Genomic DNA, 18,364 nt, shown 5'->3' with positions numbered 1-18,364 from the left:
TATTTAAGTATATTACTGAAACATCTGAAGAAATTCACTGATGCACTTTCAAGTTTGTCATTTAATATTTTATCTTCCTATTTTCTGTAATGTGAATATATCTCCAGTTCTTCAAGCAAATCCATTTTATGTCCTTTATTTAGTTGGTGGAGTACTTTGACATTTTGCTCTATTTTTTCAAATGGGTGTCCAGTATTGTGTGTGTGTGTGTGTGTGTGTGTGTGTTGCTATTGCTGGTGTAGTGTGTTTGTTGTGTGTGTATGCTCTAATGTGCTCTGTGTACCTGGTGTTGGAATTTTGGCCTGTTTGTCCTAAGTAGAACTTGGTGCATTCCTGGCATGTTACCTTGTATATTCCAGAGACTTAATATGGATCATTATTACACTTTATATTGTGTATTAGTTTTTGCTGTAGCTTATTAGATGTAAAAAACCCAATTTTTACTCTGTGTTTTTTGAAAATATTTGCAATATTCTGTGAAACATTGCCTATGTATGGAACACTAGATATACATTTGTTTTTCTCTTTTTCTTCTGTGGTGCAGCTTGTATTGCTGGGTTTTTCTTCACTTTGTCTATGATTGTGTCAACCATGGAAGCATTGTACCCACGGGAAACTGCAATCTTTTTCACTGTGTTTATTTCTTGTTGCATATTTTCTTGGTTCAATGGTATTTTTGTTGCCCTTATGCAGCACTGATCTGCATGCTGCCTGTTTATGGATATTTGGATGACATGAGGTTGCAGGGATTGTGGTGTCAGTCATAGTGTTTTTCCTATAAATTTTGAATGTGCATGTGTTGTTGTGTCTTGTAATATTTAGGTCCAGAAAGTTGATGCTTTTATTTTGTTCATGTTCCACTGTAAATCTGATTTTCTCATTTAGATAATTGAAATGATTTAGAATGTCTGTGATGTCTTTGGTATCCCCTTTCACTAACAGTAGAGTGTCATCTACGTATCTCCTATAAAATTCTATTTCCTTTAGGCAAGGTTCTTGGCTGTCAAATGATTTTTATTCTAAGTGATTTATGTATATGTCAGCTATGGTACCGGATATACATGATCCCATTGCTAGGCCATCTGGTTGTTTATAAGTGTTGTCATTAAAGGTAAAGTAGTTCTAATTTAGGATTAGCTGAAGGAGTTCCATAAATTTGACAATCTCTGTGTATGAAAGATTCTTGTGTTGCGTAAGGTTCTTTTGTATTACTGTTGGAGCTTATTGTATGGGTATGTTTGAATAAAGGTTGGTGACGTCAAGTGATATAAACTATGCATCTTGGGGAAGCTTTCTGGTTCTTAGTTATTTAGCTAGAAGCATGCTGTTTTTTTATGGAATATGTTGTTTCATATGTATAATTTTTCATCAGTATGTTATTCAGTTTTTGTGACAGTTTGTATGCTGGGCTATTTATAGAGATGACCACGGGACTTATCGGGTTTCCATTTTTGTGTATTTTTGGCTGTGCGCTTAGGTGTGGTGCTTTTGGATTCATCCATGTAAGGTAGCCTATTTCTTTTCAGTTTCTGTCAACAGGAAATGTGTGTTCTTTAATTGTTCCTTAATTTTACTTTGAAATTGTTTGGTTGGGTCTTTTTCAATGTGCTGAATATTATTAGCAGCAAAAAATTCATTTGTTTTGTGTATGTATTCTTTTTCTTTCATCACATCTAATGGATTGCTTTTGTCTGACTTTACAACTATGCACTGGTTGTTTTTCAGTTTATTATTTATAGATTTTAAAGTTTTTGTATCATTTATTGTAATTTAGATCTAAACTTATCTTTATTCATTTCTTTCTCAAGAAGCTTGCTTACTTTGTGACCTATTGCTGCTTTTGTATTTGAACTTAATTTTGAAGCATCTGCTGCACTTTTAGTTGCAGCTATAACCTTTTCAGTGTGTGGTTGTTGAGGTTAGGCTTTACATTGTATTTTAGTCCTTTTTGGAGTAGATCGTTCTCTCTTTGGTTGAACTTTATGTCTGTGTTGTTCACCCCTCTACTGTAAAATGTGTGTGTGCTTTTGTCAGTTATTTCAAGGTTGGATCTCTTATTTTGTTTGGATGTCAATGTCTGTAGTTTCTTGTTATGTGTGTTGCAAATGGTCAAGTACTCCTTGTTGACTATGTCTTGGATGTGCCTGAAAATGGTGTCATAAAGCGTGGGTTCGATGTTGCTTGCTGCAGCACTACCTGTGGATCAGAGTTCTGTTTCCAGAACACTGATCTCAAGGGCTGGTTTACTGGTAGCCAGTTTGACCAGACTATCAGCAAGTTCATTCCCCGGGATCTTGACATGAAGATCACTGACCCACAACACTCAAGGGTAGTCTGTAGACTACCTGTAAGAAGATCTTTGTAACTGTTTTGTTTATATAAGATATTTTCGATGTGTAAAGTGTACAACAAGTTGTGTGTGATGTTTAGTGTGTGTGAGGTTCTGCACAAATGGACCATTAGAAAACTGTAAGTATAAATTCTTTTATATTTCGCCACTAACTTCACAAAAAAGAATTGATACCCAACTAAAAAGCCGTGTGTTTCTTATGTATTGCAGTAAAAGTCAACGAAATGAAGCACTCACACACACAGACAACATCAAAAGAAATGGCTTAATACACACAAAAAACGCACTTGAAAATGGGAATTATTTCTCGAAACGCGCCGTGTGAAAAGTAAAATAAAGAAAAATTGTGACTGGTAGCAGAAGATTTATTTATTTATAAACAAACCTATTGTTTCTACAGTCACAGGCTTTCAAAAACCATTTATAATGGATCAAATCAGAAGAGGATCAGGTACTTCCCATATGAGAAGTAGGAAACAGCCTGGCTTGTAAGATAGAGTATAGTATCAAAGCTGACCTGGAAGAAATAAGTGCAGCAACAGCAAACACTCGTGGGGTTTGTGGAAGTTTGACAGTGACATGACCAGCCACTGGTTAACGCAGCTGTAAGCTGTGTAAACAAGGAGCTGAGTAGGTTGCTTTTGACTGAAACAAAGTCTCATTTCTGTGCTGTACCTGTTGCTACAAGAGATGGGTATACACAAATCATGGTCTTTCCTGAATAGGAATAGCTGAGCATCTTGCAGAAAGCATAAAAGGGGGGGGGGGGGTTCATCAGTACAAGCACACAAGAGAAAGTCCCAATGATTACTGGAGCCAGAGGGGCACAATTTTTAGATTGGTCAGGTTATGGACAGACAGTCTTGAAAGAAAGTATATCAGAACAGGATCACAATATATGTAATAGTTTCCAGAAAAGTAAAACTAATTTGTTTTGTCAGAACATTATGGGGCTGAAAAACAAGATAGATGAGCTTTTCCTACAGCTGATGTGGAAAGTTCTGAAGTGACACACATTCTGTGGCTCTCTGAACACCACGAAACAACAGGGATGGAAAAGTTAAATATAAGGTATTATACAAGGTGTTACAAAAAGGTATGGCCAAACTTTCAGGAAACATTCCTCACACACAAAGAAAGAAAATATGTTATGTGGACATGTGTCCGGAAACGCTTACTTTCCATGTTAGAGCTCATTTTATTACTTCTCTTCAAATCACATTAATCATGGAATGGACACACACAGCATCAGAACGTACCAGCATGACTTCAAACACTTTGTTACAGGAAATGTTCAAAATGTCCTCCGTTAGCGAGGATACATGCATCCACCCTCCGTCGCATGGAATCCCTGATGCGCTGATGCAGCCCTGGAGAATGGCGTATTGTATCACAGCCATCCACAATACGAGCACGAAGAGTCTCTACATTTGGTACTGGGGTTGTGTAGACAAGAGCTTTCAAATGCCCCCATAAATGAAAGTCATGAGGGTTGAGGTCAGGAGAGTGTGGAAGCCATGGAATTGATCTGCCTCTATCAATCCATCGGTCACTGAATCTGTTGTTGAGAAGCGTACGAACACTTCGACTGAAATGTGCAGGAGTTCCATCGTGCATGAACCACATGTTGTGTCGAACTTGTAAAGGCACATGTTCTAGCAGCACAGGTAGAGTATCCCGTATGAAAACATGATAACGTGCTCCATTGAGCGTAGGTGGAAGAACATGGGGCCCAATCAAGACATCACCAACAATGCCTGCCCAAACGTTCACAGAAAATCTGTGTTGATTATGTAATTGCACAATTGCGTGCGGATTCTCGTCTGCCCACACATGTTGATTGTGAAAATTTACAGTTTGATCACGTTGGAATGAAGCCTCATCCGTAAAGAGAACATTTGCACTGAAATGAGGATTGACACATTGTTGGATGAACCATTCGCAGAAGTGTACCCACAGAGGTCAATCAGCTGCTGCTAGTGCCTGCACACGCTGTACATGGTACGGAAAGAACTGGTTCTCCCATAGCACTCTCCATACAGTGACGTGGTCAACGTTACCTTGTACAGCAGCAACTTCTCTGATGCTGACATTAGGGTTATCGTCAACTGCACGAAGAATTGCCTCGTCCATTGCAGGTGTCCTCATCGTTCTAGGTCTTCCCCAGTCGCGAGTCATAGGCTGGAATGTTCCGTGCTCCCTAAGACGCCGATCAATTGCTTCGAATGTCTTCCTGTCGGGACACCTTCATTCTGGAAATCTGTCTCGATACAAACGTACCGCGCCATGGCTATTGCCCCGTGCTAATCCATACATCAAATGGACATCTGCCAACTCCGCATTTGTAAACATTGCACTGACTGCAAAACCACGTCCTTGATGAACACTAACCTGTTGATGCTACGTACTGATGTGCTTGATGCTAGTACTGTAGAGCAATGAGTCGCATGTCAACACAAGCACCGAAGTCAACATTACCTTCCTTTAACTGGGCCAACTGGCGGTGAATCGAGAAAGTACAGTACATACTGACGAAACTAAAATGAGCTCTAACATGGAAATTAAGCGTTTCCGGACACATGTCCACATAACATCTTTTCTTTATTTGTGTGTGAGGAATGTTTCCTGAAAGTTTGGCCGTACCTTTTTGTAACACCCTGTAGAATAGTATAATTTTTGTGTAGAGTTAACATGGAAAAAAGGATTCTAACATCAGTAAGAGTTGGACACAAAGTCAGAAATATTGGGGGAAAAAAGACAGTTTTTGTGTTGATCAGAACTCAGTGTCACGAGATTGTGAGTTATTGTTCCAGAACACTTCTCTGGTAATTTTAACATGCTACAGAACCCCTCTAGAAAACTTTCACATACTTATAAAAAATCTAGATGCATTATTGAGCCAGTGTAGATTTCTTAAAATGTACATACAGGATAAATGAACTGGAATCATTTGGGTGTTTCAATCTTATTTCAGTGGCTAATTTTCCAACTAATGGGCATTAAGATAACAGGAATCTGATTGTTAATATATTTACAAACAGCACTCATGCTGAAACAATGTGTACACAATTGTTAATGGACTACACAGTCTTGATGCACAATTAATGGAAATAAAAAATATAGCATCTCACAGTGGTAAGGCAGGTTCATGCAGAGCAGTGAGGCTTACTAACAAGAACAGGATACAATGGTTTAAGTGTAATTTAACAGAACTGAAACAGGATGAGGTATATACAGAAAGAAGTGCTAATGCCAAATTCAATTTACTCCATAGTGAATTTGTGTCAATATTTAAAAATAGAAGATGTAGCCAGAAAGTAAGTACCATTTCGTCTATCACCACCAACAGCACTCGTGCCACAGTTCTGCACATTTGCCCTCATCTCTCTGATTCGTCGTCTTTCATCTAACATCATTATAGCCAGATTCTGCTGTTTTTACATTTGTTGGTGATTGTTCAAAATGTTTAAGACAATCTCTGAGCCAAACGAGAGTGATGAGCATTCTGAAAAATGGTTTTTGAAAAAAAGAAGATAATCCAGCTGAAACTCATCAACAACTTGTAGTGGTTTATGGTTAAAATGTAATGACTGATGAGGAAATGGGTGAGATAATTCAATGATGGACGAATCAACTTTCATGATGAAACACAGTGGGCAGCTTTCAATTGTCAATGATTGTCTGGTTGAGAAAATTCATGGAAACAGGTGGCTCATGATACGAATGCTTTGTAAAGAGTTTCCATAAAGTTTGAAAAGTGTTTTGCATGAAAATGCCAAAAACTGCTTAACTCTTCATAAATTGTGTTCCCACTGGGTTTCAAAAATGCTTATGGATATCCATAAAATGAAGTGACTTGACAGTGCTTTGGCATTTCTTACTCAATACAGTTATGAGGGAGATGAATTCTTAAACAGAATTGTGACTGGTGATGTAACTTCGGTTTATCTTGTTGCCCCAGAATCAAAACAAAAGTCGATGGAATGGAGGCACTCACATTCCCCAAAAAACAAAGATTCAAAACAATGTTTCAGTACAAAAAATCATGTGCACATTGTGTTCTAGGACAGACTGGGCATTCTGCTTGCCGAGTTCCTTCCCAGAGGTGAAATCATCAATGCGGTACGATACTGTGAAACACTGAGATAACTTTGGCATGCCACTCAAAACAAAAGCCATGGAATGCTCAGTCAAGGTATTGCGTTCCTTCATGACAATGCACGTCCCAAATTTGCTGGTGTCATTCAAAACATTATTCAGTAATTTAGTTGGGAGCAGTTTGATCACCTGCCATACAGCCCCAATCTCTCATCTTCTGACTACCACTCGTTCGTGAACTTGAAGCCTGATTCTGGAAGAAGATGCTATGACAGCAACGATGACACAAAAAATGGTGTTCTGCAGTAGCTGTCTTCCCTGACAGCATTTTCATATGAAGAGGGCATAGAAAAGTTGGTTTCTTGCTATAACAAATGTCTGAACAATGGTGGCAATTACATAGAAAAATAGTTTAAGAAATGTTCCTTCCCGTGAAAATATACTTTTGTTTAAAAACGTTTTTATGAGTTTTTTCCAAAACAGTACTTTCTTTCTGAACATGCCTCACATATTTTCTAAAAAGTTATCCAGCTACTCCTTAAAAAGCAAGTAATGGGTAACCAAGGGAATTAAAACCTCATGGAAGCAGCAGGAAGTTTAGATAAGGGCCAGAATAAGTTGAGATCCAACATTACTTACATACTACAAAAAATACTGAGCAAAAGCTCATATGGTGGTCATGGAATTTCAAACATAATTATAAAAAGTTGCTCTAACTTAATAAGTAAGACCCTTAAAGATATACATAATGCATCACTGGCACAGAGATTTTTTCCAGACAGGTTAAAATATGAGCTTGTTACACATATTTATAAGAAAGGTAACAAGAAACACTTAAATAATTATGTTCTAGTTTCCTGACTGACATATTTTCCATAATATTTGAAAAAGTAGTGTAGTCAAGAATAGTCTCACATTTAAGCAGAAACAATTTTCTTAGAATATCACAGTTTGGATTCCAGAAGGGTTGCTTCACTGACAATGCAATTTATATATTCATATACCATGTGTTTGATTGTGCAGATCATGATACTTAAGATTTATTGTATTGACAGGTCTACACACAATTGGTTTCACGTCAATGGAAGGGTACGATTCCACCCGTCTGCTTCGGTTCATGATGTAATTGTGTTGTGTGACATCATTGAGGCATAACATGTTAGAAATGGATTTTGTGAAAGGGGAGTGTTGGGGTAACCGGTGGCGCACTCTAGTGTGTAGTGTTTGTTTCTAAATTTTTTTTGGGTGATGTTAGTGAGGAATTGGCCTTAATGCTGCTTGTTACTCAATGTTGTGGGAGTTTGATCTTTTGCTGCCTTGGCAGAATGTTATTTCAAAATCTTTAGTTATTGCCTACCAATTTATTTATGGTTTTGAAACTTATAGTTTATTGTGTTGTTAACCTTTTTTTTGTTATATCTATGAATGTTACGATGAAGTTTACTAGTCATTGGTTGGTTGCTGTTATAGCTGACAATATGGCATACCCAATTAAAGTTCTCCAGTTATATGGCCACTTGGTGGAATATGCAGTGTCAGCAGTGCGTGGAAATTATGACACTGAGCCAAGTCTCTGCTTCTCAATCCACACACAAGTGTATGCGGCAACATTTTCAGTGGTTTTCCGCAGTGGTTATTTTGGTGTGTGTGGGTGGAAGGGGGGGAGTGTCTTATTTGGTTTATTCTAGAGGAGGGTCGACCGAAGCATCCGATCCCACTCGTCGGCTTTGACCCGTGAAGGCTGTTGCGGTGTGTGACGTCACGACGCCGCGGAATTTAGTTTGTGAGAGTGGCGTGTTTCTAGGTGTTGTTTTGATGCGATCGGTGGTGCTCTCTGGTGGTGTGTCAACAGTTTTCGGTTGTCGGCTATGATGGGGGATAGTGCATCGTCTCTACTAAAATTTCTTCAACTATTCAGATTTTTGGATGAAGTCGTGAAGAAATGAGGCTTACTTAAAATTCTGGCATCTTGGACCATGGACGGCTGTATGTGGAGATGTCATAAGGATATCACGTCAAGGGAAGTGTTCGATCCCAATGTGTGGCTGTGAATGTTGGTATTGGTATCGGGAGATGTTTTTGAGCTATATAGGTCCGGGGAAATGTTGGGTCCTAATTTATGGAATCGGGAGCTGCTGTTGAGCTATATACGTCAAGGGAAGTGTTCAATCCCAATTTATGAGATTGGGAGCTGCTGTTGAGCTATATAGGTTTAGGGAAGTGTCCGATTCCAGATGATGTGTTTAGTGGTATTTGGGGAGCTTTGTGATGTTGGTTTTTTTTCGTCGTTTTGCGTGGTTTTGGATGGGGGTGGGCGTCTAAATTTGTTTATATTTAGTTTGTCCCCACCCAAAAAACCCCTATTTCCCACACCTGTCCCGTTAGTGTCATTAGGATTTTTGTGGAACGTGTGTGTGTTTGGTTTTCGAAGTATTTCGTCTTCATAATGTGTACGTAATGACTTTATATGGGCCGTGCGGTTCTAGGCGCTATAGTCTGGAACCGGGCGACCGCTACGGTCGCAGGTTCGAATCCTGCCTTGGGCACGGACATGTGTGATGTCCTTAGGTTAGTTAGGTTTAATTAGTTCTAAGTTCTAGGTGACATGACCTCAGAAGTTAAGTAGCATAGTGCTCAGAGCCATTTGAACTATTTGACTTTATATGCACAATATTGGAATCATGGTTTATGGTCGTTTCCACCATATTTATGATGTCATGGGTCAAAGCAGACGGGCGGGATTGGACGCTTCGGTATTTCCCTAGAGGATTTCGTGTTTGTTATTTTTCAGTAGGCCTACTGTTTATTTTAGAATGGTGACATTCTTACTGTATATTTAGCCTACCCCTGCCCCAAACCCTCTACTTTCTGCACCATTAGTTTCACTTTATTGCTGATGGTAAAAATTTTGCATGGTTAATACCTTTGTTCATGGGTGCATTTAGTGACTTTATGGTTGCCATTTCAAATAAACTGGGAAGTAGGGGCACCTGTCATCTTCATGACATCACAGGTCAAAGCAGATGGGTGGCATTGGACACTTCCCTACTGCTCTGGTTTGAGTCATACTTAACAAAGAGACTGCAAAATGTTGTGCTGAATAATTCAAACATTTTGTATGTATCCTGTAAATTTACTCATCATTCCACATCATTTAGATAAAGGAATCATCCAAATGATGTATGGAATTTGTAACAAATCTGATGTGACACGAGAATCCAGTTTCACACAAAATAGTTAGCACCCTCAGCCACTATACACATTTTTTAAACAAACAGGCAACTTTCTTGCTCTTTGCTGAATTTTTGTTACCTAAGACCGAAACAGGCCAAGAAGAATGCTTGATATAAGTCATCGGCTTTGGCCAGTGGCTTAATTTTAATGGCTTCTGTCACATCACCTTTTAGTGTATATATTTATTGTTTTGTTGTTAATTGGTGAAGCCAATGAATGGGATACTAAAAAACCCTGGCTGTGGTGACAGACTGATCTGTAGCTATGTCCAAGGTCTGGGCTAAGTTGGAAGGTGACGGTGTGGTTGAGAGTTTGCAAAGCCAATGAATGTGATACCATAAAACCTGATTGTTGTGACAGGCTGATCTGTCACTTAGTCTACATGAAAGAGTTGCCAATAACATCACATACTAGTCACCACATTGTTTAAGGCATTTGTCGCATGTTTCCTATGCCACTAGTCAAAGCGGATGATTTGTCTCTAACATTATTTGGCAGAAGAGCTTGCATAAAAAAATATCAACAGACAAAAATTTACCAGCAAACTTTTAATCTTGGCATCAAATGTAACTTTTTTAATTGTTTACTGCAACATATATTCTTAAGTATTAACTCAAATTCAAGTGTTCTACCTAATTTATAGTAGTTCGTGGACACATTAGAATATGTAGCTATGACCTACAGCTACTTTAGGGCTTGTGTGTGTGTGTGTGTGTGTGTGTGTGTGTGTGTGTGTGTGTGTGTGTGTGTGCGCGCGCGCGCGCGCGCGCGCGCGCCACTTGCTTTTTCCTCACCACATTACAAAGTGGTTTGTAATTTAGCCCATGACAGCATGCAATATGGTTAAAAGGAATGTCTCCCCTCCCTGCCAAATACTTCACATGAAATGATTCCACACTAATGATTCCAATCAGCTACATTATTCTGATGATAACTTACACTGAAAGTATTTCAATAAATACTTCAATTGTGATTATTATTACATTCATATTATTGTTCTCTAAAGCCATGTTTCTCTTGAATTGTTTACGACACTGTTACAATCAATGTTGGACACTGGTAGGTGACACATTACACTGCTTTAATCAATTCTCATTGTATCCATGGAACGTATTAGAGATAAACAAGGAGCTCTGATGCAAACATGTTTTGATACTACAGAATCTAGATATGGCTTCTGAGTCTCTGTCATGATTCAAAACATCAACCACACATTACAGCAAAAGAAAGAGTTAGCAAGAATCCAAAAACATTTGCATTAATAAGGAAACTTCGTCGCATTAAACTAGACAGGCGGTCCATGCTTAGTTTTAGGAATTTACTTCATTATTGCATAAAACATCTTGCATTACTCTGGTTTCACTAGAAACTAACTGCAGGTCAATTTCTTTTTAAACAACACTTAATTTATTTACTTATGCACATAATTTACTGACTACAGATTTCAGTTAATCAAGCAATTGTTAAGAGATTTTCTAAGAATTCTTAATTAGATACTGACAGATAAAATAAACGCATACCAGAATTTCTTTACCGAGGTCTCTCTTCAGACAGTTCAAAGTCGTGGCTGTAAAATTCTACTGCAGATATTCGCCGCCTGCTGACGCCGCCTCCGATGAATTTGTACCAGAGATATTTGTGTGTTTAATTTCATTATAATGCTTAGAGTTAACAAGAGAGTTTTCGTCTCTTGTCGTGTGGCACAGTAGTGAGCGGTCTTAATAGTACAATTTAGGTTACGGTTTGTTGCAATGCCGTAGTGCTGAAATGGTGCCAAACATCTTCAAAAAAAAGTCTGCACAAAACTATTACTTGCGTCTTAATTTTGTCTCATACGATATAGTCTCAATTTTCTTTATACATTTAAATAATTATTCAATAATTATCATCGGGTACTATGCGAATTAGTGCCGGCACAATTTCTCCAGGAGCCAGTATAATATTCGTGGAAGTACGTTTGATGTTGGTAAGTGCAATGTCACACACTACATCCGCATATCAACAAATACATCTACTTGTTTACAAAGGAGCTAACAGTTCTAAGAGCATACCGCTGCCCTCTTACTTTTGACACTTCAGTTGTTCCAAAGTGTTGCTTGGGCAAAGATATCACTCACCCCGTTTACATGTGGTTCCCAAAATCGGATTTAGTAACGGGGACCTTACACGTTCAATAATATTATTAAACTGTCAATATATTGACCGTCTGAGGGCGCGTATTGACATACTGTTAATACTAGAAATATTGATGAACAGCACTGATAGACCTCAAAATATTCTCGGTATTGTCAACACACACTGAACATGTGTGACCAAATATTAACAGTTTGACAATATTCTCCATTCAGATGTTGACAGACCTTCGGGAACCAGCCACACCGCGCTAGTGTGCAGGTTTTTTTTTTCCAATTCGCCGATGTGTATATCATAATTCAGGTTCAATTTTTAACTACATAAAAAAAATTTAAAAGGCCTACACAAGGGTAATTATTGTTTATGGCACTTCAGGATTGTTTCGGAGAATTCTCTATGACTTTTTTTACTTCATTAATTTGAAAATATAATGCAGATTGTTGTTACACAACACCTTTCAAAACCACTCCCATTTGGAAAAATGCATTGTATATCTACAATGACTACTAAGAGGTCTGCGAAATGCATGTCAATTCCATCGAATAACCACAAAGCGTAAAAAAAAAGTTTTATATTAATTGCGTGTACATTCCTAGCCAGGCAGACACAATTGCTTCACAGATTTCTGTACAATTTTACTAATTGTGCCAGCTGATATTACAGAACTTCGAGCATTAGAATGACCTGTCTGTCGTCAGACACCTCAGAGTTACTCCTTATCTCTTGACGAACGCGACTGCCTCCCTCATTAATATATTGTACTTCTCTATTTTATGTCGCTTCGACACTAGTAACTTGTTGTACAAAGCAGAACTCATCGGAAAGTTATTTATGAAATCTTCCGGGTCTGTGATTCTGATTTCAGTCAATAAATTAACATGCGACTGTTCGCTCCTTTTTTAAACTATTGTCAGACCCATTTGCTCTTTTGTTTTCTATTGGTTGCAAGCTGTACATAGCTTTTCTTTGGGTGCTCGACATCTTAACCTGCCCGCCCCCCGTAGCTGAGTAGTAGCTGGCATGGTAGGTCACCGTGTTCATTCAGAGAGTTGGTTGCCCACTGTAATAAGAAACTGAGATAAGAAACTGAGTGGAAGGCTCAACAAACGAACTTTAACGGATGTCATGTGAAAAAAAAAAATAGTGGGCAGCACGACAGAATGTCAATCCGAAGGGCCCAGGTTCTATTCCCGGCTGGGTCAGAGATTTTCTACACTCAAGTACTGCGTGTTGTGTTGTCCTAATCACCATCATTTCATCCCCATAGACGCGCAAGTCGCCTAAGTGGCCAAAAATCGAAAGACTTGCACCTGGCGAACGGTGTACACGACGGGAGGCCCTAGTAACATGACATTTACACCTTAACCTAAAATTGCGCTTTCAACTGCCAAGTTTTGTCAACGTTATTCATAGTGTGAGGCCGATTCAATACTTTGAAGATTCCAACAAACCAGTATCGTTCAATAAATATTGAACGCGTGTGGGCCCCTTAAACCACTTTCTCAGTACTGGTTCTGGATGGTCATCTAAACAAAGGAGGTGTTCTAACCTCCTTGATGAAAACAATGCAAAATCGTTTCTTGAACCTCCTTGATGTTAACCACAGTCTAACAAAATAGTCGCGACACTTCGCCTCAATTTGTTTCCTAATGCGCTAGCAGTGCGCCAAGTGACCAGTAAGTTAAACTGCTGAATTCGGCGCTAGTGAAAGCGAAAGCAGGTAGTAGTTGTTTAGTTGTTTACACAATTGTTTTTACAAATAGGAGTGTAGCGTAGCGCAATAAATTGCAGCAACAAGAAGAAGAAGATACCACTTCTGTCTTATTTTAGGTTTCCTAAGTACCCTGAATGGAATGGACAGTGTCTTGAAAGGAGGATATAAGATGAACATCAACAAAAGCAAAACGAGGATAATGGAATGTAATCGAATTAAGTCTGGTGATGCTGAGGGAATTAGATTAGGAAATGAGACACTTAAAGTAGTAAAGGAGTTTTGCTATTTGGGGAGCAAAATAACTGATGATGGTCGAAGTAGAGAGGATATAAAATGTAGACTGGCAATGGCAAGGGAAGTGTTTCTAAAGAAGAGAAATTTGTTAACATCGAGTATAGATTTAAGTGTCAGGAAGTCATTTCTGAAAGTAATTGTATGGAGCGTAGCCATGTATGGAAGTGAAACATGGACGATAAATAGTTTGGACAAGAAGAGAATAGAAGCTTTTGAAATGTGGTGCTACAGAAGAATGCTGAAGATTAGATGGGTAGATCACATAACTAATGAGGAAGTATTGGATAGGATTGGGGAGAAGAGAAGTTTGTGGCACAACTTGACCAGAAGAAGGGATCGGTTGGTAGGACATGTTCTGAGGCATCAAGGGATCGCCAACTTAGTATTGGAGGGCAGTGTGGAGGGTAAAAATCGTAGAGGGAGACCAAGAGATGAATACACTAAGCAGATTCAGAAGGATGTAAGTTGCAGTAGGTACTGGGAGATGAAGAAGCTTGCACAGGATAGAGTAGCATGGAGAGCTGCATCAAACCAGTCTCAGGACTGAAGACCACAACAACAACAACAACAAGTACCCTGAGAGGTACCAGTATACACGATCATATTACTAAACTGCATCGTCAAGATTCGCTTGCAAATAATTTATATATTGATGATTAAACGTTTTGTTTTGGGAGTAGAAAATGGCCAGTAAATAGCAGATGAGAAGATCTTATGAAAAAACACCCTGTTTACCTTTATAATAAGGTTAAGTTTTGTTTGTTATACATCGTAGAAAACCAGTTCATGGATGCAGACAATAAAAACTCGTGTGGAATACAGCTAACCACATTGTTTTACATTCCAAATACCCAAATACACCACCTCAACTGACAATGACGAGGAGCTGCCACAAAGGCTGGACAATCCGTCTAAAGCTGTAAAACACTCCTACAGCACAAAAGCAGCCAGTTCAACTCTCTATATATCAGTGCCAGATTCATCTGAATCGTCAATACAGACCTGCTTTGACGATGAAGTGGGAAAATTAAGTGCAGTTACTCGTGTTTAGAAAAAGTGTGTGGATTATCAGAATGTGCAGATTGCTATACTTCACGCAAAACTGTTATGGGACAAGGAAAGTGCCTATCACTTTAAGTACAGATATCAACAGAAACTATCAGAAGGATCAAGTGAAGAAGGACAAACAAATTTTGAAGACTATTGCATCCCAATATTTAAAAAAAGGTGCTCTTGACTTGTTGTTAAACCAGATTAGCATGCCATCTGCAAGATGGAAAGTCCAAACTAAGCTGTTTGCTCTAAATTTATTATATTACAGCACTCAGGCATACACGTGTTCTCAGAAGGTTTTGTGTTTCCATCAGTGTGTATATTACAGAGGTATGTGGAAGGCATACAAATAAAATGTGGGATAGGTGACAATATGTTCCACTTCTCTGATACTGATAAACTAGTGTATATGTCAGTGGATGAAAAGTCTCTAATGGCGAATTTAACATATGACAGCACTTCTGACAATGTTATTGACTTTGAGGACTTGGGGTTTACACTCACAGTATATTTCTCCCACTATACGGCACTTGCTTGTCCCACTTAGAATAATACAAATATGAAGGTCGTACTTGTGGCAACAGGTGACAATGACTAAAATACAGTAGGTCTATGGAACACCACATGGAAAGTCGATTCCTTTTGAATGTAGAGGTATATGTCTGTGCTTCTTATGTGTGAATCTATGTTTTTATATTCCATTGATATCAACGTGATAAGCTACAGTTCTATCCAATGACATAAGTGTTTCTTCACGAACGTATTGTAACTCGCCACTGGATTCAAGAGTTTTATCTCTACTTGTACTTATTTTAGAATCATTTTTAGGAACATCTGTCTTCTGATATTACACAAACTTTTGGAGGAAAAAAATAAATCCAATATTTTGTAAATCACGTAGTAAAAGGATGAAAAACAAGCACTATGCTTGCGACGCATCTGAAGTTCTCCTTTGTCCCCGCTTGGAGAGCTAGTGTCGCTTCAGCTGTAAAATGGCAACAACTTTCACAGTAGTGAGATACGCGACTGTTATGTTACACTCCGATATAAACGGTCCTAAATCATGTTTTGAAATCTGCTTCTGGTTGCCGGTTTTCAATTGCGCAATCGATTTTCGTTACCACGTAAACGCTACCGGTTTTGAAACGCGCTTGGGCTATCAGGTTTCGTCTTGTTTTTAAAAATTTTCAGTTAATGTGGACGGCGAAAAATTACTGCCATGAAAGTAAATTCCTCCTTTTCTTTTGAAAGTAACTGAAACAATTAGAAAAAATAGCGGGAATACGCCTGCACGAGTACCAGAATATATTTCGTCTGCATATTTGCTTTTCTTGAAGATATTCTTGTTTGGCAAGTAAATCTCCTAAAATTTCGAGCTTTTAAATTTCCTTTTATACTTTATAGGTGGCTCATAGTAAAACTAAGTCACCTGTTAACTCTTTCTCGCATATGTCAGTCCTTCCTTTGCTTTTTGCTCTGACAATGAGCGGTAGTTTGTTTTTACCTGTTAAGCAACATGTTTTGAATATTCACTCACAAATGCTTCAAATGGCTCTGAGCACTATGGGACTTAACTTCTGAGGTCATCAGTCCCCTGGAACCTAGAACTACTTAAACCTAACTAACCTAAGGACATCACACACATCCATGCACAAGGCAGGATTCGAACCTGCGACCGTAGCGGTCGCGCGGCTCCAGACTATAGCGCCTAGAACCGCTCGGACACAGCGGCCGGCTATAGACTCACACTTGCGTGTTTTATGCTACATTTGTGAAATAGTGGGACCTACACGTACAGAACCTCTCGGAAATTTGAAGATGAATAATAAAATTTTTGCCAATGCCAGGACGCTAACCAAAATTATTGAATAACCAAACCCATCCCTATTTTTCTTCACGCATGGCATCATCTATTATACCACAGTGAAACAAGACAATTTCGAACTTTCATATGCCGATAACTCATAATCTGTCATTAAATATCAGTTAACTCTATCTTTTCGAGAGATCCTTAGTGTGCTAGTGCATCAAACAGCATTTATTTATAGGACATAAGTTATAACGTGGTTATCATATAAAACACGCTAAATACGAGCTTAACAGAATGTAATATGGCCTCTGCGACATGCTTCCAATAAAGTATGATACTTAAAGAAGTGTAGTCACAGCACCTCTCGTAACCTATAAGAAAATAAATGCATGTTCATAAGACTAGCACACCGACATATGTTTGTAGACTTGCAAACATGCCTTTTTTTGTATGTACTTCCTTGATATATATACACCACAAAAAGTATTGTGGCGTATGCTCTGTTCAAAGATATACTTTGGCTTTCACGAAGGCATCGGTAGATGTCTCTGTTGTCAAGGTATCATCAAAGTCTAACGTATCAGTCGCGACACTCACTGCTGTAAAAGTTGTTACAGTTTGACAGCTGGAGCGACACTAGCTCTCCAAGCGGGGACAAAGGAGAACTTCAGATGCGTCGTAAGCATAGTGTGTGTTTTGCATCTCTTTCCTACGTGATTTACAAAATATTGGATTTATTTTTTTCCTCCAAACGTTTGTGTGATATCAGAAGACAGATGTTCCTAAAAATGATTCTAAAATAAGTACAAGTAGAGATAAAACTCTTGAATCCAGTGGCGAGTTACAATACGTTCGTGAAGAAACACTTATGTCATTGGATAGAACTGTAGCTTATCACGTTGATATCAATGGAATATAAAAACATAGATTCACACATAAGAAGCACAGACATATACCTCTACATTCAAAAGGAATCGACTTTCCATTTGGTGTTCCATAGACCTACTGTATTTTAGTCATTGTCACCTGTTGCCACAAGTACGACCTTCATATTTATATTATTCTAAGTGGGACAAGCAAGTGCCGTATAGTGGGAGAAATATACTGTGAGTGTAAACCCCAAGTCCTCAAAGTCAATAACATTGTCAGAAGTGCTGTCATATGTTAAATTCGCCATTAGAGACTTTTCATCCACTGACATATACACTAGTTTATCAGTATCAGAGAAGTGGAACATATTGTCACCTATCCCACATTTTATTTGCATGCCTTCCACATACCTCTGTAATGTACACACTGATGGAAACATAAAACATTCTGACAAAACGTGTATGCCTGAGTGCTGTAATATAATAAATTTAGAACAAACAGCTTAGTTTGGTCTTTCCATCTTGCAGATGGCAAGCTAATCTGGTTTAACAACAAGTCAAGAGCACCTTTTCTTAAATATTGGGATGCCAAAGTCTTCAAAATTTGTTTGTCCTTCTTCACTTGATCCTTCTGATAGTTTCTGTTGATATCTGTACTTAAAGTGATAGGCACTTTCCTTGTCCCATAACAGTTTTGCATGAAGTATAGCAATCTGCACATTCTGATAATCCACACACTTTTTCTAAACACGAGTAACTGCACTTAATTTTCCCACTTCATCGTCAAAGCAGGTCTGTATTGACGATTC

The 18,364-nt window shown here is 38.5% G+C and overlaps 1 protein-coding gene across 1 annotated transcript in view; it reads right to left on the bottom strand.

Moving 5' to 3' along the window:
- LOC124757593 (zinc finger protein 721-like) overlaps positions 1–11,752 on the bottom strand; it is an 80,763-nt gene extending 69,011 nt beyond the window's left edge. The window contains exon 1 of the mRNA XM_047249075.1: positions 11,203–11,752. The gene's annotated coding sequence lies outside the window, so the exon portion shown is untranslated. The remainder of the gene's footprint in view (positions 1–11,202) is intronic.
- Between the last annotated feature and the right edge of the window lie 6,612 nt (positions 11,753–18,364).

This window comes from Schistocerca piceifrons, chromosome 1 (genome assembly GCF_021461385.2).
Source record: "Schistocerca piceifrons isolate TAMUIC-IGC-003096 chromosome 1, iqSchPice1.1, whole genome shotgun sequence".
NCBI classification, from domain to species: Eukaryota; Metazoa; Arthropoda; class Insecta; order Orthoptera; family Acrididae; genus Schistocerca; species Schistocerca piceifrons.
The sequence above is the reverse complement of the archived record's forward strand: the minus strand, read 5'-3'. Positions and strand labels throughout refer to the sequence as shown.